Here is a 23,309-nt window from a genome sequence, read left to right as displayed (position 1 = left end):
ACTCATGGACCCTCAAGGGATGGAGGTAGTCTCTACTCCCTAAGGGGAATCTATCAGATTCCTGGGTGGTGAGGAACTATTTTGCAAAATATAATTCTATTGTTTCTGTAATGCAAAGTACAGAATATAAAGCTTAAAAATGTTTTTGGAGAAGTTAAAGTGAAAAATCACTTTGAAGAGAAGTTGTTTTAAAAGTTGACCAAAACTTTCTTCTGTTATTTGCTAAGTCTGGCACGCCTTTTCAAATCTTTTCCCTTGATTTTTTTTGGAGACTTGCTCTTCCAAAACTCTTTTTAAAACCATTGGTTTGGCGCTATGCACTTGTTTTGATGTTATGAGGGTTTAGCAGTGATCTCAGCAAAGCGTGGTAACTGATACAGTCAGTAACCTGGAAACGCTAACCGGAAAGAATGGACTTAAGTACTATTTTGTATTCTTTTTGTTTGGTCTTAAAAATTAATATTACTTAAAACTTTATATTATAAAATATTGGACTCTTAAAATACTGGACTCTGTTTTTAAACTAACTCTTAGTAGATATACCCGGGACACCATTAATCAAGTGTTATAATTTAACAGTAGCTCTCAGCTGGCATTGACAAGCTACAGTACCATATAATGTTTTTCTGGTAAAGGCAAGGTTGTAAACATGACCCTGTCCAAGGTACAATTTATGTTTTTATTTTCTACAGGACTCTATGTTGATGTTGTGTGATGGTCTAAAGGCACACCATCAACATAGAGTGGCATATATTTCTAATAAGAGGAAAATAAAGTGATACTCTAAAACGCTTTTGGAAACAGGAAACTTTTTGAGAAACTCTCATTTGGAAATTAACATCTCTTTTCTTTGTTAAGTATTGAATTTAAAGTTATTTTTTATTATTTATTTACTCTTCCATCACCTTTCTCATAGAATCCTTTGGCCTTGTTTGACAAAAAGTGTCAAACGTTGGGAAACATTGTTCCAATTCATTTACAAACACTGTTAAAATAGGCCAAAGGATTTTATGAGGAATTATAGAATCATAGTTTCTTGAGTCTAATAATTTGCATTTTTGTGCTACTGTGCTATTTTATATCTCTGTTTTAAAGGTCAGGAAACCAGAGTCGAGCATAGGGTTATGTGAGGAAGCCTGTGGTGTTTCTCATGCTTTTTATTCTCCATTTCTGAGGGTCAGAAATATAAATAGAACTTACCTAAGTGTCTCTAGTATTGTGTCCCTCACAAGGCTGCAATCAAGGTGAGAGCCAAAGCTGTGGTGTCATCCGAAGGCTCAGCTGAGGGAGTATGTGCTTGCAGGCTCACTGACATGGTTATTGACTCAGTCCCTTGCCTCGTGGGCCTCTCCATAGGGTGGTTCACAAAACATGATAGCTGGCTTTTCCTTGAGCAGCAGTGATAGAGCAAGAAAGGGAGCCCCAGAAACTACTGTGTTTTTGTAACCTGACCTTGGTAGTGGTATACCATTGCTTTTCTTGAATTCTGTTCATTAGAATTGAGTCTCACTAGGTCTGGCCCATACTGAGGGGAAGGGAATTACATAAGGACTTGAAACCGAAGACTGAGATCATGAGGTGTCATCTCAGAGGCTGTCTACCACTAAAGGTAATTTGCATAGCTTCCTGGCCTTCAGATAAGAAGGGCTTTCAAACAATAAGAACAATGGGAGGATTCACAAATATTTGAATATAATTTGAATAGGAAAAAATTAAATTATGTGATATAAAGCATCAGAATCAAAATCAAAGATTAACTGATAAGTAAAAGAAATCTGTGAAAATGAAATATATTTTGTTCTTATGTTTGAAGATAAATATCATTTTCTACATGAAGATGATCATTAACTTCTTGATTAATTTATTTAGAAATTTATCATGAAAAATGATAAATTAGAAAAAGATGAATTAAAACATATAAAACCTGAGTTATACAGAATCTAATGGGGAACTAGAATCAGGTTGTTTGCTGAGTGTTTGTTCTCATTTCAGTAATTTCGAGAAACACCCTAACACATTGTAAAGATCAGAAATGGGAGCGAAAGTATGGGAAAGAGCCCATGATGTGGCCAGAATTGCCTGATTCCAGTCCTGTTATTACCCAAAATGGATGTGCTATCTTGGGTAATCATACATGCTCTCAGTTTCCTCATTTATGAAATGGAGGTTATTGTACCAGGCGTACATCATAGAATTGTTGTAAAATTATATAAAATTATATGCATTTAGTCACTTTGAAAAATATACAGATTGTTACACAAACCTAGACTACTTTTTATTATGGCTGCGAATAGAATGCAGATTACACATTCCTTTAATTCCCCAAACAATGCATCCAGCCTTTCTCTTCTGTCCCCTCTCCGAACCTATTTAGAAAGCATGTTTGGTTGTCACCGTACATATACATCTTCATACATGTGTATACACATGTATTTATACACACAGAGACACAAATACTTAATTATCTGCATTGAGTATTCTGAGAAGTTATAGCCTAGAGAAGTACAAAGTCAGTACTTAGAGCATTTATCATCTAAGTAAACAATCACCACATAAGTAGAGAAAAAAAACTATATATATTATATTTATATATAGTTGTTTTTTTTTTAAGAAGAAAAAGGAAGGTTAAATGGTCAACATGCTTTTTGAATTATCCTGGCTTCTTTGTGTTTTCTTTTTGTAAGGAGTTAGTGTTCAGAAATCATGACTCGGGTGTGTGATTAGGGATTTCAGACAATTGGAAAATTAATTTACCCTGTCTGATTCACTTTTGAATTAGGCTTGTATTTTTAAATATTAACTCAATTTTTTTCATTATTTATGGCATTTTAGAGCTTAGTGCAGAAGGGAGTGAGTAAGGCAGCCATAACACGGACGGTGATACACTGTGAAATACGGAAAAACGGGGGCAGAGTTCAGAAGAGCAAAGGTATCTCATATGCCTTAAGTTTTAGCTTTTATTTAGAAGTCGAACAAATACCAGTTGTTTCTCGTTACCCTACAAGTAACAGTGTGAGCAGAACAACGACAATCCCTTAGAATCTGATACAAATGTCGGATGTGGCATTACCTCCTCGTATTTAAAGCCACTGTTACTCAAGCAAGTGTAGCATATTAATCCACGCAAGGTGTCCAGTGATGTCCGTGTGTGCATCTGAGATAAGCATCAGGGCCCAAGGAGATGTCCAATGAGGTATCTACAGGGGAAAAAAAAAAAAAAAGATAGTATTTGCCTTCATTAAAGAAGTTCAAAGATGGTGAAAAGAAAGTTTGTCCTTTATCTGAATATTTCCAGCAGGGAACCCAGGCAGTTTTATTCTTGTTGCATTCCTTCAAAACTTCGTGAACATAACAGCTCTTCAAAGGAAGCTGACATTTGCAGAAGTGTTCCCCTTCTCTGGTACTCCAGGAGGGGAAGGGACGAGGGAGGAAGAGTGTCTGCTGAAAGTCAAACTGGTCGGCACCATTACTTCATTAATCAAGTGGAGGCATTCTGAAAAATGTTTCTCTTTGGATGCAGCCATCCATTTTTTGGTGTTAATCTGCGCCCTGTGGCAGGGTTTTGTGAAAGGAAACAATGAACAGTTGTATCACCGTCCCCCCCACCCCCCAATTGTTGTAGCCCCTGTCAGAAGGCTCCGAGGATGATGCAGGTCTGTATCAGCCTGATAATTCAAAATGGCTTTAGAGGGAATCTGTGGGAGCAGAGAGTGCCGTTTTGGACCAGAGGAGCTATGGAATACAGCAGAGGCCCTTAATGGGATCCTAGGGGTTCGGTGCCAAACCTTCTGCTGCTGTTTGAAGATTTTCTAGTGAAATATTTTGATGGTGAAATTCTGTAACTGTCAGAGGGGCGGAGATTCAAGATTCTGTTTTAAGTTATTTGCTCCATAATCTGTGATTAATCCATCCAGGTCAAGTGAAAAAAAGAAGAGGGTGTGGGGAGAGCAACTCAGGAACCCTTCCGGAGTATGTAGGGAGGTCACTTTTAATCCGCTGGCAGTGAGTTTCCGTGTCATTGTCATCATGAGCCCTGTGCAAGTGACCAGTACATTTTATATACTATAGGTTCCTATTTTATAGTTAGATGAAATACGAAACTATCTTTTATAATGCTGATACCACTTTGGCAGGCCTTTGGAGCCAATTATGATTCAGTTAAGCTGTTTTGGAGCCTAACATACCTTTGTTATTTATTGGGATTTCTGAAAGGGGCTTTATGTGCTATTTTTGCTCTGGATTAAAAAAAAAAAAAACTCATTAAATATTTCCAAAAAACTCATATAGCTAAGAGAATTCTACTGAGCTTTTGAAACTGATGTGCTTGTTCCTAGGACAGCTAAAATAAAATCATTCTTCTCCATTAAGAAAAAAAGCTCCAGCAAATTGGAACCAGTATTTTCTAACATACCACAAAAATAAAAATGGAGAGCAATTAGTGAATGGGGATCAGAAAAGTTGGCATCCTGTAACCAGTGGTTATCTTTAAGCATTTCTAGGCTTATAGATGCTGCTGGGATTTTCTTTCATTCATTCCACTGTTATTCTGGCATGTTATAAATAAACGTACAGGCATAAAGAGTCAAAAACAAAGTGGTTGTCAGAGGGATGAATGATAGGCAGTGACCTCACATACCGTGGATAGTACCATGCTCAGCTAGCAAGACTGTTGCCTGGAGGTGAAGTGTGCCCCCGCTACTGAGGCCAGGCTGATAGGCGGAGAGCCCCTCCTTAGCTTTAATCTCCTTGTTTTGTTGAGTTTAACTCAGACTCTTAACTTTTGTTTAAAAGAATGTCCGTATGTAAATATGAGGGAAGATACACCAGAAGGAAAGTGACGTATTTACCAATGTCATTTTGAAGCTCAACATTTTCTTCCTAACAGAGCTCCAAAGGACAGCTTTATCTGGATAATAATAAGCATATTTTGATTTGCGAAGGGCCTTCAGTTTTTTTATGTGATCATTTATTTTTTTTTTAACTTAACCATTAAATAAACTTGCTAGAATGGGCGCAATCTAAACTTTTGGACTTTAATTCCATAAGAGGCTGGATAAAAGAATAGAGGTGGACGCATTTTAACCTGTCACCCTAACTAACCGCCCCCCACCAAATTGTGTGCCTTCCAGGTGGTATGTTATTTTTATCTTTTTTTACAGTCAAATGAGAGGGTATTGGAATAATTTTTTTATCGTTTCGTAACTAATTTAACAGTCTTCTTCTGCTGTTAACTACTAGCAATTGAACGACTAAAATCGATTTCGTTTTCTAACATTAGATATATTGTGCCATATGTCTTGAAGGAAAACCTGACTTCACATTATTAAGCAGGAACTCTGCTAAGAAACGAGGGTACAAAGATCTGAATTCTCATCAAACAGAATTACTTCTTGTATGAGTATTTGAATTGAATTCTATCTATAGCCTTATATATTGCTTTAAGCAGACCTAACACACAAAAGCCATATTCACAAACACATAGAATAGACACACACATGCACACACACACACACACAATAAATGTTTGATTTTTAAGTAAAAAGAATAAGATTAATATTTTAATTATATTTTGTTTATACTCATAATTTTTCCTAAATAAAACAATTTTGTGAAGTAAAGCACACCTTTTTTATTGAATGAGGTATACAAACAATATTTTTCCTGTCATAGATTAGACACTCCTATAAATGTTGATAATGTTTTTAACATTTATTTTTCATAATTTTATTATTTTATCTCATGGCAAAACACACAATTGCAAATTGTTATAAGGATATTTTTAGTACTCTAGTAGGTAACTTAGAACAAATGTAGAACCTTTAGGTATTTAAAAATTGAGATGAAAAAAGTGTTTATAATTCTTGACCACCTAGAGCATTATAAAAAGACCCACTTTGTTTACTGACAAATATGGTAAGAAAAGAAAATGAGAAATAAGAAGAATATTCAAGCAATAAAAATTAAAGTTGCTCTCATATTATTTGATTTTCTGCAAGTTTTTATTTCTTCTTATTTCATATTCTCCATGAGCCTGAATTATTGAGAACTATTTATAACTTCATTGAGACGGCATAATAAGTATTTTGTAATTATATAAGATTCAAACCATTTAATTGTATTGGAGATACTAAATTTTTCTTTAATTTTTAGTATTTATCTTTAGATTTAAAATAGAGTGTTTTGATAGCGATGTTATTATTATGAAGTATTGCTAATATTTGCTGCAAAACTTACCACTCACACTGTAGGGGACAAAAGGGTATTGTTTTTGATTGTTATTTTTATTACCTCTGTAGCCACTGAAGTCTTGGAAAAGAGGAGCAAATTATCTTTCAGTTGGTTTGACAACATCCAAAACAATGAGGAGCCTACTATTTTAGTTGCAGCCTCTCCATTGTTCTCTGTCCATCTTTGTCTTTTGCTGCTTCATATGCAGTTATCTTAAAGTTGTAAGGAAGGGAAATCAGCGAAAACAAGAAAAAGTACAGTCCCTTTTTGATGATCAGTTACCACAATCTAACTTCTTACCTTATTTTACTGTGTTATTTTACCCTGGTTTATCCTGAAATGCACTATAATATGAACTAAATGTTTTTTTACCCATCAAATAATAGAGTATCTATAATGTATAAAGCACTTAAAAGTTTCTCAGTAATTTACTTCCATTTGGCAAGTGTGATTGATCTCAAAATCTACATAATTCATATTTACCAATTGTGAAATAATGGCCTTAAAAAATTTAACTAGTGAATCTAACATAGTAAAAGTGTTGGATTCCATCAGAACTTAACCCGAATATTAATATTAATACTATTAGTAGCAGAGAAATGATTTCATCATTCAGGTGTGTGGGAATAAAGCAGGTTCTATTGTAAAGTGACCGAATACTCATTTGAGTTGCTTAAGCTGGAGCTTGAGTGTCTTTATAATGCTTTAAGAATTCTCTATATCAAATACAATTGAATACACTAGAAAACTGATAAAAGAGAGGCAACTTCATAACTCCACAAGCATTAATTACATTTTTATAGTTTCCATTGATATTTATAATGCTCTTTGTGCCATTAAAAATCTCATCAGGATCAAGTTTGTTATTATTCTGTGTGCTCTTATTTATCAAATGGTAGGTAAGCCTTCTTTGGAATATTTTTTATTAATGATGCATTCAATGAAATATGACTTCTGAAATAGCTTAAGAAAATAAGTGGGTTTTTTTAGTGATAGTATAATTAAAGATGCTACAGATTTTCAACAAAAATGTTTTGATGCCTGTATTTCTGTCCAGTTTTTAGAATGAACTGCATTTCATTTGTGATACAGCAAAATTACCTGATCGGATTCTATCCATTCTTCTACAAAAATATGATCTTGGTTTTAAGCATTTAGCACCCAATGTGGCTGTCCGTAATTTGTCATTGAAATTAGAATATGGAAAATTGAGTTAGAAAGTAAGCTAGCCTTAAGCTTTTAAAAAAGAATTTATTTAATTGAATCAGTCCAAATTTTCCCATCTAAGTCTTCGCTTCCCTTTAGTGACACTACCACTGATTTATAAGGATTATTGTCTTTGGTTCCTGTGTCAGGGAGTTAAGAGGTGAGAGCAGTGGGATTGCATTTTCAGGATGCCACATAGGCACTCTTTGATCTGAGGTACAGTGTGCCTCAGGGAATAAATTCAATCTTGATTTCTTTAGTCAATCATCCACTATCAGGTACCGCTGCCCTGATTAGCAGGCTGAAGAAAAAGAGCATATCAGGGGTGTGTGTTACAAAGATGAAAAATAGTGATGAGCCTGTTGGCAATGGAGTCAACCCCTAGTTTCACTATGTGACATTTGCTTTCTCTTCTCATAAATCCCCTTAGTACGTGAAGGAACAGAAATCAGTATTTCTGTATATCTTTCCACAAACTGATGATTTTTTTTTTCCAGATGGTAGTTTCCTTTCTTTGTTTATTCCATTATTGCTAATGGAACCTGGAAAGAGAATTAGCAGGATGCATCGTGGTAGTTGCTAAGAGAGATTCAAATATAGCCGTGCCTGCTTAACATTCCTGCCATTCTGTGAACCAAGCCAATGGCTAACTCTTGTGAAATGTTCTGAGTCTGGAAAACTAGTACCACACCTGTGTCCTTCTTATCTCTTTATCTGGTATACATAGAAGTAAAATGGTTCTCTAGACCCAGAAGGGCCTTGGTATCTACCCATTACCTATTAGTGATGTCTGCCTTAAAAAATTAGGATCTAAGGATTTTCTGAATTGCCTCCCATATGTCCTCTTTTCTTTAGTCAAAGTAAACAAGAGAATATCTCCAAATATATGAGGGTTTATGCTGATAACAACTGCTATTTCGGGTTTCTTTGGATACATATTTGGGATTTGTCCATGTGCATTATATATTATGGTGTTGAGACAGAAATGATGGCTCTGAAAATAAGACTATTTAAACAGTAGGTAAATATACTTTGTATCATAAGTCTTTGCCAAATTTCAGACTATTTCAAAATTAAAATTATTTACTGAGAAAATATTAATTTCATTTGTGAGCACCTTTTCTAGAAAAATGCATGGTACACATCTATTTGTAACATAAATACATATGGTATATTCATGTCCAACTGAATTTATTTACTATCGTATTTGACCTTGATGATGAGACCAGTTTGATAAGGTTAAGGTCAATGACTGCATTATTTTTAGACAAGATACAAAGTGTAGAATGTTCTGTTTTGCTTTACTGTGTTAACAACTAGTAGTGCTTAACGTTCTGTACGTACTGCTGATTTCAGTGATGCATTCATCCTTGGTGATTCTCCAAAAGATTTCAGCACCTATAATTAATCACCCACTTTGAGAAAAGAAACACAAACTAAGATATAGTTTGGCTTTTCCCCCTCCCAGAAAAATCTGGACAGAGTGTGAATAAGGATAATAACAGGGCTATGATAATCATAATCATGCTTTCAATATATGTGAAAAAATCACTAAGGGAAACATCCTTTTGATCATATTTACTAATTAATCCCCTCATATTGTTTGTTTAACTTCAAATGTGTCATATTGTTAAGAAAAGTACTTGTTATCTTTATTTTATAAAAGAAAGGGGAGTAGTGACCTATTCAGAGTTAAAAAGTATGTTTCTAGCAAAAACGTTTGTATTCTATTAATTTCTTGGGCTAATGATCACTAGTATTTTTTTTCATGCAAATATTTATTTAGTTCAATGTAACAAATGTAAAAAATCTCAGTAAGCAGCAATGGATTTATTTAATAGACTTTTAGAAAATAAAATCTCCTACTAGATGCCAGTTATGTCTATTAAATTCTCATTAATGAGTTAAAAAAGAAAACGCATCCTGACATTTTTGTAGATTGCATGTACTTTCCTACTATGCTGAGAAGTAAACAATGAAGTGATAATTGCGTGATTTTGTGTACTCAGGTATAGAGGACAGAGAATGAATGAATCGGTGTAATTCATGTATCTTAAATTTGAAAGTCGAAAAGCTACTTTTGAACCGTTTGTGCATTAAGATGTCTTACATGGTACTGTAAGAATATACTGAAGCTAAGCCAAAGACTTAAGGAATAAAAACAAACCTTTTTTATTTCCTGTGATGGAGATTAATTTATCAGATTGATGTCTGGTAGACTGCAAATAGCAAATGCATTTAACTTCATTCAGTAGCTAGAACTAACCTGTTTATAAATACTTTAATTCGATCAAAGCATAGAAATAACCAGAATGGATGTAATGGATAAAAAGACAAATGAATGCACCTGTATCAATAACAAAGGGGCATTTCCCCCCTTAACATGTTCATTGTACTAAAATCGTCTTATACTTTCCTATTCCCTTAAAATCTAGTATTTTAAACTTTGAAAATAACTTCAAAAACACCTAGTACCTTAAACTATGATTCTCAACAACCTTGTTTTATCGCATTGAAATTTTTTTAGTCCCCAGTCTGGCCTGCTCTTTCTTGTGCCAGGATCTATTAATGATAATTACTTAGAATACTATCCCCATTCTCTGATACCATCACAACATTGTGAGTAAGATTGTGATCTTATCCCAGACTATTCTGTTTAACTCTGACACTCCTTCTATTATAGTGGGGCCTTGATAAGATCATGCCTGTTAGGATCAGACATTAGTTGGAATCAATATTTGAAAATGTGCCTGTTTTTGCTTAATAGTAAAGTTAGTGTGAACGTTGAAGTGAGATCATTTGTTTGATGAGATTGTACAACTTTATCTTGTCAAATGTTCCTTCTACTACTTTATGCTCAAAAGCACTGAATGAGGTCTTGGGGAAACCATAATTTTACTGACCAACCCATCTGGATATATTAGCTTTTAGATAGTCTACTCTGATGAGACTATATGATATTTTAAAAATGATTTAGGTCAGGAAAATGATTTGGGAAAGAAGGAAAGATTATCTTCATAACTCTTCGTTAATGAAATGCAATTAATTCAGTTGTTCTCAAACAGAGTCAGTTTTGCCTCTAACGGACATCTGACAGTGCCTGGAGACATTCTGGTTGTCACAATCCTTGGGTGGGGGTGGAGGAGTTGAATGGAGAAGAAAGAGAGTGATGATACTGCTTTCTAGTAGACTGAAGCCAGAGTTGTTGCTAAACATCCTGCACAGGTTAGCTTCCCACAACGAAGAAAATCTGGCCCATGCCGACACTATCGCCAAGGTTGAGAGACCCTGCTATAATGTATACCTGTGAATATGCCGAAAAGTAGAGATGTTTGGCAGTAATGGATTTCAGATTTTAAGGTGGATATCTGTCTGCCTGGGAAGAGCAAACGTGACTGGGTTCCTCCTGTTTCCGGTTAGCAACATCTGATAGATTTGTAATTAAGGAATTCTTTTGGGCATATACATCAGAAATTGGGGTGCTTCCCTTTAAATTTATGCTGAGTAGAACTTAAGATACAAAAGATGAAGTGAGGAATCAGCCATGTGACATCTTTGGTCTTAATAAAGCTGAAGCTCTTTAATCCTTATTGGGTACTGCCATCCATGTTTGGAGCTTATTCACAATTTTTTTTTTTTTTGAAATTGGTGAACTATGGAATGGAGTATCCATGTTTATCATTTTCCAACTTCATGAGACTTGTTTATTATTTGGTTATATATTTGGTTATATGTTTGATTTGGTTATTTTTATTGATCACATATTATTTGATTACATACTCATGTATGAAAAAACATTGCATAGAGTTGGCCCTCTGAATTCAACCAACCTCAAATGAAATATATTTGAAAAGTAAAGTTATGTTGTTGTGGATGTTCACTGTGTAGTTAGACCTGCAGTGGTTGTATGTACTGAGCGTGTAGAGACTTTTTTCCTTGTCATTATTCCCTAAACAATATAGTATATTAACTATTTACATAGCTTTTACATTTTATTAGGTGTTATAAGTAATATGGAGATGATTTAAAATGAGAATCTGTGTAGATTATATAGAAATACTATATCATTTTATGTAAGGGACTTGAGCATCTGAGAATTTTGATATCTGCAGGAGTCATAGAACTGATCCCCATGCATAGCGAGAGACAGATGTATTATATTTTTCATTGTATTTGGGGGAATATTGTTGCATAATAAACGTTGGAAAAAGGAAGTAAGTTTTTAAAAAATATTTTTTAGCCATTTTGTTAAACTAACAGGAAAATAATAAGCGACAAATTTATAACGTGTTTCTGAAAAATATATTAGAGGATGTCTTTCTTGGTTCCGTGCGTTTTATGATTCCTGAAATCTGTGCAAGTGGCTTTTGAGACTAAGCTCTTTCATCTGCCAGCACAGGAAAGGGAATTTTTTCCTTTCTGTATTGTTGAGAGTCCTAAAAGCTTTTTTCCTGAATACTCAGATGGGAGCAGCAGTAAGGGGGCTGGAGGTGCCAATGGCAGCGAATCTGTGGAAGATTAGCACACTTCTTTTGATGAAAGGTGATTTCCCAGAGGGTTGGAGAATAAACATATGGGCAGAAGTGCTAGTTTGGAGAAAAGGCGCTGAAGTAATTGAGAGGAGTATTCCACTGAAGTTGAATTAAGAGCATGGCATTCTGAACCTGTACAACCTATCAATTCATCACTCATTGTCCATCCATTTTAGTAAAGATATCATGAAGTAGCCTTATTGAAGACTACTGTATTGATAAAACCTTATAAGAAAAGATTATTTGCAATACCTAAAATGTTTATTAGAAGTCAATAGGTTAAACAAAAAATTTTCTGCTTCATTTCTAAAATTCCTCATGAAGTAAAATGTATTTTTATCATATTTCTTTTTCTTTTTTTTTGTTTAGTGTTAAATGTTTGAAAAGGGACTGAATTATATTTTATCCTTTTGTTGACAACTGAAACAAATGATTTTACAAATGAAAAATTATTATCTTTAAATATTAGAAATTCTAAATTACAGTACTGTTTGAGTGCAGTTGGAACTGAAATAACTTGGAACTGAAATAATATAATTATTATATATTACAGATATAGATATTACTATAAATGTTTCTAAGGTTAATTTTGGAAGCACAGAATTATTAATTCTCTTTAAAAAATTTTTACTTTATATTTTTTTCTAAATTTTCTAAAATTATGCCTCTATATCCTCAAGAGAATATATATTATCATATATATTCTAACAATAACAAGAGAAAACACATTTTAATAAAAGCAAATTACTTCCTTCAAATAATTCTGGATTCGAATATTCCAAGAAAAAGGCAAAGAGTGTTTAGTACTGTGCAGAGATTTCTTTTTTCTCTGGTGTCAAAAACAGAAAGTAGCCTGGTTTTGATAGAGTTAAGTAAACTAAACACAACCCCATTGCTCCCAACCCTCCATCTAGTACTTCTCAGTCCAACAATCATTTCTTCTTGTGGAATAAGATAAGTTTTCATGTGCTTGTGTTTGATGGATTAACAACAGAAAATTAAGGAATTTTACAAAAATTCCAACTTGGCAAATAGTAGCAACCCTTATCATCGGGAGGCCTGATAAAACCTCCCGATAAAGCACCAGGGAAACTAGTCTGGACTATGTCTTGAAAAATACTAGATATCTGACAGCAGTCTGTATCTCCCCACTAGAGTTGGGATGATCAGTTAAATGCAAACACCATGTTAGATAACAAAACTGTTATCCATAACTCTGTTTCTGTCTTTAAAGGTAGGACATCAGTTATGATAAGGGGTGGGCACATGGCTGTAAAAACATTTTTTTTTTTTTTTGAGGGGAGAGATTTCCATACTAGGCATATGATGACAAGAATATGATGTTTCTTAAAGAAGGAAGCACGAAACAGCTGTAGTGAATAGTAGTGTATAAATCTTTATAGTCTGTGGTTTGAGGGTTTTTTTCCTTCCATTTTTTCCTTCCGTTGGTATCAGCTCTTAGTGATTTCTAATTTCTTCTCTAAGGATCTAGATCCCCAAATCACTTCAACCCTGACTTATTATTTGTTTTAAATACTTAACTGTTTTATCTGAGTCAACTCATATTTGTATTCTGAGTAGGAATGAATGCATAAAAAGTGACTATATTTATTTCATTGATCTATTTGTTAATTTAACAAACATTTATTATTCGCTAAAGAGGTTCCAAGTGTGGTCCTAGGCACTGAAGATATTTCAGTGTACTCGAAATAGACGTTGATCGTGTTATCCTAGAGATTTTATCCTAGTAGGACATACAGACCAATGGACAACCACTGTATAGCAGATAATTAACAATACTATTATAAGTGCTAAAGGAAGAAATAAAGTATGCTAGAAGAATACCTAACATATATTTGGGGATAAAAAATAGAAGCGATATATAAAAGGAGGCCTATAGAACAAATAAGAATAATTAGTTTAAGATTATTTGTGCGTTTGGAGTGGTTGGTGTGTGAGCATGTGTGTGTGTGTATGCACATGCACACGTGTGGGTATGTTGAGGGTGGCAGAAGATGTAGAACATAATTGATGTGCAAAGGTATATAGGCATAAAGAGAACATGGTAAACTTCAAGCACGTTGAGTTGTCCAGTAAGATGAATTGACTCTTTAGTCAGTTTAAAAATATTTCAGTGAGATTCTAAATCATCAGCTTAGTTTGCTTCAAACTGTACCAAAGATTGTTCCCAGGCACTTTTCTGTTTTGTTTTGATTAACCATTAGTACCTCTCCTAAACATTGTCAAAAGAGATCCACACTAGAAATAATCCTCCGCCACTTGCTTTTTTCGACCACTTCCTGTTTTTTAGAGAAATGTATGCTTCTCTGGAAGTTGCTGAATGTCTTTAATGCAAATGAGCCAATATCAACACATATTTAAAATTTTTTGACCTTATTGTCTAAATTAATTGTCCTTTATAAAGGCCACAATATTTTATGTTTTGAGCAGACAGAAAAACCAGGAAAATATCCCTGCCCTCAGGGAGTTTACAGTCTACTTAAAGGCTTAATCGGAACAGATAAATTGTTTTGAGGATTGTGTATGGAGGTGAAAGCTCTTAGAGATGAATGGCACATATATGGGATCAAAGTGAAGAGAGTGTGTCCAGTACTAAAATAAAGGACCGCTATCACTATAAAAAAGAACTACCTTTTATTTCAAACTCAGAGCTGTGGACATTTTACTGTGTTAAATTCAATGTAAGAATAATCAAAATGCCTTCTTCATGAGAATGCATGCAAAATACTTTTTTTTTTTTTTCTGGGTTAAAATTGAGGGGAAAAAATGACATATCATGAAATGCTGACTGCCCTTACCTTGTAAGAGTCCTGGCAGGTACAGCATAACCCAAAATGAAATAGCTGACAGGTCTCTTCAGGTTTCCACGTAGAACATTTCCATAAAGCACAAATAACCATGGAACTACTTCACATTTAGAACAATGAAACTATTTCTGGTTATAAATTATAAACCAGAAAGAATAGATTAGCAATATGGATTAAAAAGTGTTTTTCAATGTTGACACTGTTGGCATTTTGGACCAGATAATTCTTCGGTGTGGGAGCTGTCTTGTGCATTGTAGGATATTTAGCAGCATCCATGGATTCCATCTACTAGATACCAGGAGCATGCCCTCTGGTCATTACAATCAAAAATGTCTCCAGACATTGCCAAATATCCCTTGGGTGGCAAAATTGCCCCCAGTTGAGAACCATCGGAATAGAATATTTTAAGAGATTGGTAGTGTGGATTATGAAAACATAAGACTACCACAGAAAAAAATCAAAGAAAATCTATGCAGTTTTTTTTAAAGTTATTATTATTGATCTTTTTGTTCATTTTACTGGCTATTAAGATATTATATTTGGTAATAATATATGCATTTAGAGGAAACTGAAATATTGGTTGGATTTAAAAAATAAACATTATCTAACCTATATAAGGAAGAGAAGAATTGAATTAAAAATACGTTAGGTAATGTTTGATCTAAGGATTAATTTGCTTACTTATAAAGGACAGAGACATGAATTCTCTTGAGATAGCCACCTCAGCTTCTGGTGTGGTAAAATCCATGAACCCCTGAGAATACTCCCTTTGTATGGAAAAGAGAGGATGCTTATGGTAAATGTAGAAGAAATAGAGTGATTGGAAGAGAAAAAGTATTTTTCTTCTTTCAGTCATGTTTTCCACACTAGTTTTTAAAGCACGTTTTATGTGAAAATCTCACATCAAAATAAAAGAGAGTGTTTTGATTTCCCTTCTCCCTTCCTCCAGGTAGAAAGCATGTCATTCCATAACTCTCCATTGTTGATCTTTTGGGGTCTGGTGTAACTTCACTTTGGGGCTGCTGGAGGGGCACTGGGTGTTGAGTTAGACTTCAGTCTCAATGGAAATGATGATGCTGGAATCAAACTTTTAATCTTTTCTAAATTTCTTTTTTATTGGCAGCTTGAACGGGCTACTTTATTCTTTTGTAGTAGGGCCTTCCATTAGGCATTTGTTTTGTTGACATGTGAATACTCTTTTGTCAAAGATTAACCACATTGCCTTTGCACAGGCAGGATGCCATTTAAGATAGTCTTTACTAAATTCTTAGAGTGAGGATGTATGTCAGGCCAGTCAGGGGACAAGTTTAGGTGACAGCTGATAATGGGTAGGCTTGGGGGCTCCCTCCTTATTGACCTGTTGAGAGCATGATCACAGACTGAAGTCGGAACACATGCTTGATCCGTAGTATACACAGCTAAATGAAATGTAAGAGTTCCTCATTCCATTATGTTTTAAAGCCTTTAGTCACTCAAAACATGTTACAAAGCAGTTAGCCTGGAGAGTCACCTGAAAGATAAAAGCTCAGTGAAGACGCTAAGAGAAACCCTAGCAGGTCTTAGAACCTAAACTTCATGGACTGACCTCTAGTCCTATTATTTGGTCAATGTTTATGTAAGGACTTTTTTGTACCAGTAAGTTAGACTATCACTTGATCATGGTTTGAATAACTGTCAGAATCAGTGTATTAAAAATGACAATCCCAAATTTCGTCATATCATCCAAATGTTGTTAAATGAGTACAGCAGTACTTCTCTTAAGCTTCAACAAAGAGACTACCTTGGCAATACCTGCTAGCCATATGGTGGTGTTTTATTATAATCAGAAAAATAACTTTTGCAAACAATTACAGCTACTTTGCCAACAACTCTTACAAAAACGTAAAATTAAGAAAACCTAGGGATTTGTTTAATATAGAAATTTGAATTTAAAACAGGCATAATGTTCGAAATGTTTGTGATATATTTAGATTAATATAAATATGGCTTTTTTTGTTGTCTAAATCACCTGTATTTGACCTTGTTATTTCTATTATTAGCTTAGTTGTGTGTTTTCACCTCAAAATCACATTACCTGCTTTATTCTTTCCTACTTTTTCCACTCTGCCATTCATATTCTTCTCATTTTTGGCAGTTCAACTCATCTTCTGATTATTATGTTTTTAACTCTGCTATCTTCCCCTTTCCTTTTTGAATTAGCTTCCGAGTGGCTCTCTTCTCCCTCCTTTTATTACTTGGCCTTGGTTTTTCTCTTGAGCTAGTCTGATGCCCCAACATTCACTTTTGCTGTGTACTTCAGTTTTGGCACTGTTAGCGAGGGAGTATTTTTTGTCTCCGAAGAGCTAAATTTTAATTCAGCTTCCAGTGATGTCACCATGGTGTGTCAAGACCAAGTCGTGGTCCTGTCTTCTGTCGCAGATGGGAGATCTGTGCAGGATAATAAGTCGAGATGCCTAAGCATCATCTAGCAGACAACCTGTGTTCATTCCATTTATTACCTATTTTTCAATGCCTCTTAAAAGTATATGTTTTGAGCCACACATATACTAAAAATGCCTGTGCATTTCATTCTTACTTAGGATGCTATATCGGTTTACTTCAAGGCATGAGAAATGTGTGCAGGCCATAGATACAACAGAAGGTGTTTTCGAGTTAAGAATTTGATTCGAAGAAGAGAGACATTTTTTTAAATTAATCAATTAATTAATTAATTAATTAATTTAGGCAAGGCAACCCTTGGTTGACCTCACATATTGCAAGGACCTTGTCAGCTTACAATCCCTTTTTTTTTTTTTTTTCACCTGGTCTTCCTAGGTGGTCTCCCATCCAAGTACTGACCAGGCCCAAACCTGCTTAGCTTCCGAGATCAGCTGGGATCGGGCTTGTTCAGGGTAGCATGGCTGTAGACAGAGGGGAAACTTTTGTATCTATAACTTTTAGAGGCCTCCATAATGGACATGGATGTAGGCAGCTTCTCTTATGGTAGATTGAAATTCATGTAACAATTTAAGAAAAAGTGTGTGTGTACATATACGTACATGTGAGCATATGCACGGAATAAATGGAAGTGTAGCTAACTTTTTACCAACACCTACTCAATCACTTTACACAGGACACATGGTGCACTTTAAGAATAAGCATATCAGACTTGAAAGGGTGTAGTTCTGCTATAGTATTAGTCGTTTGGGACCTATCCAGGAAAATAAAAATAGGAGGGATTAGAGGGATAATGCAAGGTTATTATAAGTATTTATCAGTTGTGGGTAGATAAGTTAGTGGGGTAACAACCACCCCTGTTCTCTTAAAATAGCTTCAGTTTTCAGACTTAACTCCCCGCTAAAGCTCAGAGCCTTAGCTGAATGTTCTCAGATTAAGAAAAAAGTAAATATAGGTTATGAATCAGTGAGCTGATTCTGATGTTTTTCTTTTCTGTGGAGGCTACCAACCAAATTGTAAACAATAAATTTTATATATTCATGAGATTAAATTTTTGTGACCTTTTAGAACCTCGTGGTTCTCCTTGTTTAATTATTTGAAAATAAAATAAAATAAAAGGAAAACCAAAAGCCAAGTGATACCTAAATGTTAATAAGTGATTTTGCTTTATATGTTGTATTACTTAAGTATTTTTATTCATGATAGTTTTTTTAAGTCACAAAAGTTGTGTATTAAACATATGGTTTAATAGTTCTTTTAAAATATAACACTTCTTCATTCTTACAACTATGGAACTTATAAAGTTAGTACTGTAAATATTGCTTTTAACTAACACATTGGAAAAATGCTAATGTCTTTAGTTTCTAGTGCTATTTTAAGCTTGTATGAAAGAAAAATAAAAAATCAGATAAATGCTAAAATTTCACATTATACGAATTTTATTTAAAGGCTTTTGATTTTCATATTATTTGATAAGCTTCAGAAATCGAATTATCTTAATGAATCTGAAAGTATGCAGTAAAAAATAGACATATTCATGTTGCAGAGTAGAGATATAATTTATAAAGCTGTACATAAAATACCCAGTAATATCATCATTTATTAGGTTGCCATAGTAAGTACGTAAGTAATATTATGAAAGTCCTCTAACACCTGTATCAGCATGTCATCGTGCTCTCCTATTTTACAAAATTAATAACAAGGAAACGGTAAATTTGGTATCCTGAGCTCTGGAAGTAAAATACAATGTCAGCCATTAAAAGGTGAAAACAGAACAGAAAAATAAACACCACAGAAAACAGAGTTGTTTTATTTGTTAACTGTGTAAAAGAAAAATTTGATAAACATTTTTATTCTTTTCTCAAAACAGAAGCAGCTTAGCTTTAAAATTTCATCAGATCACTATTAGGCTTACAAGGCATTACAAAAACCCTCAGAAAAATGGAGTTAAATTCCATTTCAAAGCACTGTAGTGAGCACAGGAAACGTGCAACAAGCCTTTAGTATCATTTGGATAAGAAATAAGGGAGACTCAAAGCAAAAATATCAAAAGGTCAAGAGGATTCTTTACTCTCAGTAATTGCCTTGGAGGCTTTTTTTTCCTTCTTTTTTTCCTCTTGATACATTGTTTTTAAAGGGCCGTCTGAGATGTGAAAATATAAAAGTGCAATCGTAATAAGAATTCAAATAAGAACTCAAAAATCATCTGGGAAGGTGAAACGACTTTCCCAGTTTTCCTTTGGCTGTTGAAGGGTGGACAAATTGGCAGGCCATCCTTGAAACCCCAAAGTCTTTCACAATTTTGATACGATTTAATTTTATTTGAAATATATTTTCCCAGTTTAAAAATGTTAACTATGTGATAGTGCAGTCGAAACTTGGCTTGTGTCAAAAACAGGAAATCCTAAGGAGAAATAGACTGTGGATATATGTCAGATGTTTCTCTTCCTTTTCTTTTTTCTCACTTTCTTTTTTAGACACACAAAACCCATATGCACACACATATATTAATATATATAATATATGCAGATATTGATGGAATTCTGTGAGTTGAAAGAGGAGGAAGATGTCTTGAAGGATCCATATCTCTCCCAGCAGATTTGTGCTATTATCACTGAAATGTGGCCTTCAGTCTTGAAACAGTTAAAAGAGTTCTACGGCCACAAAAGAAGAGATGTCTTCAGAATTATCTCCCGCCTCACATTTGCTCTTAGGCAAGCAGTTTAAAAAAGCCCAGTGATTGAGCCAGTGATCCAATTTGAAATGCAGAAATGATTAGAGCTGCTTGCCTCATTTCATATCGAAATTCTCTGATTTATGACAGGGCTGCAGCCAAGATCTATCTCCAAAGGGAATTAGTGTGCAAGTTTGCATATTTTTGTTATTTAGGTTTCTGATAGCAGCTGCTAGCTAGAAATACTGAACTGGGAGGTGGTGGGGCAAGGATTTTCAGCCACTGGAGCAAAAGAAAGATAAGAGCTTTCTGTTTAGGACATCGAGACCCCTTGACCAGCACATATCTGTGTTACATATGCTTCTTATATGTGTGTGTATTTAAGAACTTGTTAATGGTGTAGATGTGAGTGTATGTGTACTCATAAATTATGAGGTTCAGGGAGCCCAGGAATGTATTGGAATGGTTAATTCTAGTAATGGAGAAAAGAATTACCAAAATTCCGTCTCCATGTTTTAACTAGTGGAATTTTAATGAGGCATAATACTTCAATCATGCAACTGACCTGTGGGGCAGAGTATAGAACATATAATGAAACAGAAATAGAATTCTGAAAAAAAAAAATTATTACCTTATCTGGAATTTACATGAAGTGTTAACAGGAAATTATGCAGCAGTTATAAATGAAAAATATGGGATTTAATGTACTTATTAATAAAGATTTGTTACATACATGATACTAGTGTCCCAAATCTGCTGTCCGCAGCTGTCCCCAATTTCTAATGTTTCTGTCCTCAGATGCCTCATTTAGAGTCATCTTATTACCATGGAAGCTAATGCCAGTTTCTCTTCAGTGAGTATTCCATTCCAAGAAAAAATTAAAAAAAAAGGAAAATATCTTTGTGCACAAATCAAGGGGTACAGACTTCCTATAAGTTACATTAAAACATTAAATATACCTGTGCACCCCCCCAACACTCTCAAACACACAGCTTCCTTAGGTTGGTCAGTGTTTTCCTTGAATTTGTAGATCTTAATCATTGTTGGCAAAAAAAAAAAATTGTGATTCTCCAAGTAAAAAAAAATCCCTTGAAAGAAAGATGTGTGACTGTCAGTCTACATTAGTCCTGCAAGGAGCAAAGAAATCATCGTGGGAAAGTTTATTACCTCCTCTGCTTCCCGGCTCCATATGGAGTCATTATGGCCTCGAGTCTCAGCACTGCTCCCCGGCTGACCTTACTGTGATGCAGCTGGGCGTCTAGGTATTAAAACCACTCTCATATTTCACTGAATATTCTCCAGGGGACCCAGGGTTATTGTGGTAAAAACTTTAAATTTTGATTATCTTGTTCGTTGACAAAGAATGCAGTAAGATCTTTAAAGACATCTCTAAGCTAAAATGCCTGGGTTATTCCTTTTAAAGCAGTCCATCTCATTTTATATGGGGCCCTGACTTCCGCTCACCTTACCTGATTTCAGGACAGGAGCTATGTGGTCGACATCTCGTGTTTAGGAAGAGTATTATGCCAGTACCTCAAAAAATTAATATCTAGAAGAGTCTTTATCCCAGAAGGGTCTGGGGTCAATTTTAATTTGATCATACCTTCTAAAATAAAGACTGAAGTATTGTTTAGTATGGTAGCATTTTTAAAATGACTTTTAAAATTTATTAAGTATTTACTTTAAATCACTCAACTTTAAATTATAAAAGCTCACAGTTCTTACAATAACTTATTTTATTAATAACCTAAATATTAATAGTTAATATTTTTAGTGCCAGGGTTTTGTTAATCGCATTTCTGTAACTCTGTGAAGCTGATCTAATTTTTCTATTTTATAGATCATGAAACAGAGGTTTCAGTTACTCCTCCAAAAGCACTCAGCTAGTAAGTGCAAATCCTAGATTTGAACTCAAGTCTGACTTAACAGTTCTTCACTACTTTAATTTTTCTACAACCTCCCTATAGTACCATTCTGATAATGCCCCTCTTCATCACTCATATAAATCATGATTCATTCATTAGGTCTTTTACTGATTCAACAAACACTTTTTTGAATTCCTGTATGAGCTGGGCACTACGCAAGCAGCTGAGGATATATAAGTGATTAAGATCTAGTCTCTTCCTTCAAGGATCTCATTCTATGAGAGAAGCAAATATGTAAATATACAATTATAGCATAGTAAGATGATTTCTGATGGAGATATGCGTAATTGTTTCTTAAAAAAATGCAAGCAATAAACACAACCTCTGGCTAATTTAAGCAGAAACAGAATTTATGGGAGAGATATGGGGGTGTTCATAGAACCAGTGGGAGGTCAGAGAACCAGGTTTAGGAATGGAAAGACTCAAGACAGTTCGAGGGTGTGAGGTGTCTAATAGTTAGGAACCATTTTACAGTTATATCCAGGCACTTTCATCGGAAGCAGTGAGCACCAACAAGTTTTGGTCTTTTTCTTTCTTTGTTCAGGATTTAGGTCCAGGAAGGGAGTGTCCTTTCAATGTAGCCTGGGTCACACCTCTGCTATTTGGCTAGGGAGGTAAGGGCCCCTAGATTAATATTCCAGTGCGTGTGTGTACAATGAAAGAATTACCTAAAAAGAGAGAGCTATTATCAAATGGAGCTGTACCAGATGCTAGCCAGCCATGAAACAATAATTCTCCACCAAGCCTATGTAGGGGAAACATTTAAATGTCTCAAATGCCCAAGGAAGGTGTCTCGAGGTGATTTTCAGGGGAAAAAAAAAAAAAAGTATGCATTTACTCAGCAAATAAATTGGGAATATAAATTCCAGGGAGAAGCAACAGCATAGACAAAGACATGAAGGCATAAAACAAATAAGTGTTTTAGGGGAAATGCAAGCAATTTGGTGTGAGGTGTGGCTAATAATAAGGTCAAAAGCAGGGTTAGTGTCCAGGTAATGAGAAACTGTTCATGCCAAGACAAGAAGTCTGGATTTTATTTCTATTCAATGGCTATAGGCTAAAGAACATTAAATATTGTGATTTTTTTTTTTTTTTTGGCCAACATGTTTTAGTCACCATCTCTTTTATTGGCTTTAGCCATAACTTTTTACTTACAGCCTTGTAATCTATGAATTCTTCATGATTAAAACCTGAAAGAAAACTGTATAACATTCACTAATATCCTGTAATTGGTTTCTAACATCATCCAGAATCTATCTGTATTTTAAAACAACCTGAACTAAGTCAGGAGGGAAGCAAAGTGCACAAAATTAGCTAATACCCTTATTTTTGTCTGAAAGAAAAAACAACAAAAAAAAAGAGATGACCAGTTGTGTAATCAAAATGACCAAAATAGGTGAAGTGTTTTGGTATTTGGTAGATACTAATGCTGTGTATTCTGTTAACACTTATGGCAAATAGTGGCATGCATATTAGAACA

At 34.6% G+C, this 23,309-nt stretch overlaps 1 protein-coding gene and 1 pseudogene across 1 annotated transcript in view; one reads left to right on the top strand and one right to left on the bottom strand.

Moving 5' to 3' along the window:
• Nucleotides 1-23,309, top strand: part of ZFPM2 (zinc finger protein, FOG family member 2) — a 420,267-nt gene that overhangs the window by 220,410 nt on the left and 176,548 nt on the right. The window lies entirely within an intron of this gene.
• Nucleotides 17,593-17,694, bottom strand: LOC112483717 (annotated as a pseudogene).

Source organism: Pteropus alecto, unplaced genomic scaffold (assembly GCF_000325575.1).
Source record: "Pteropus alecto unplaced genomic scaffold, ASM32557v1 scaffold164, whole genome shotgun sequence".
Lineage (NCBI taxonomy): Eukaryota > Metazoa > Chordata > Mammalia > Chiroptera > Pteropodidae > Pteropus > Pteropus alecto.
This window is presented reverse-complemented; position numbering and strand designations above follow the sequence as displayed.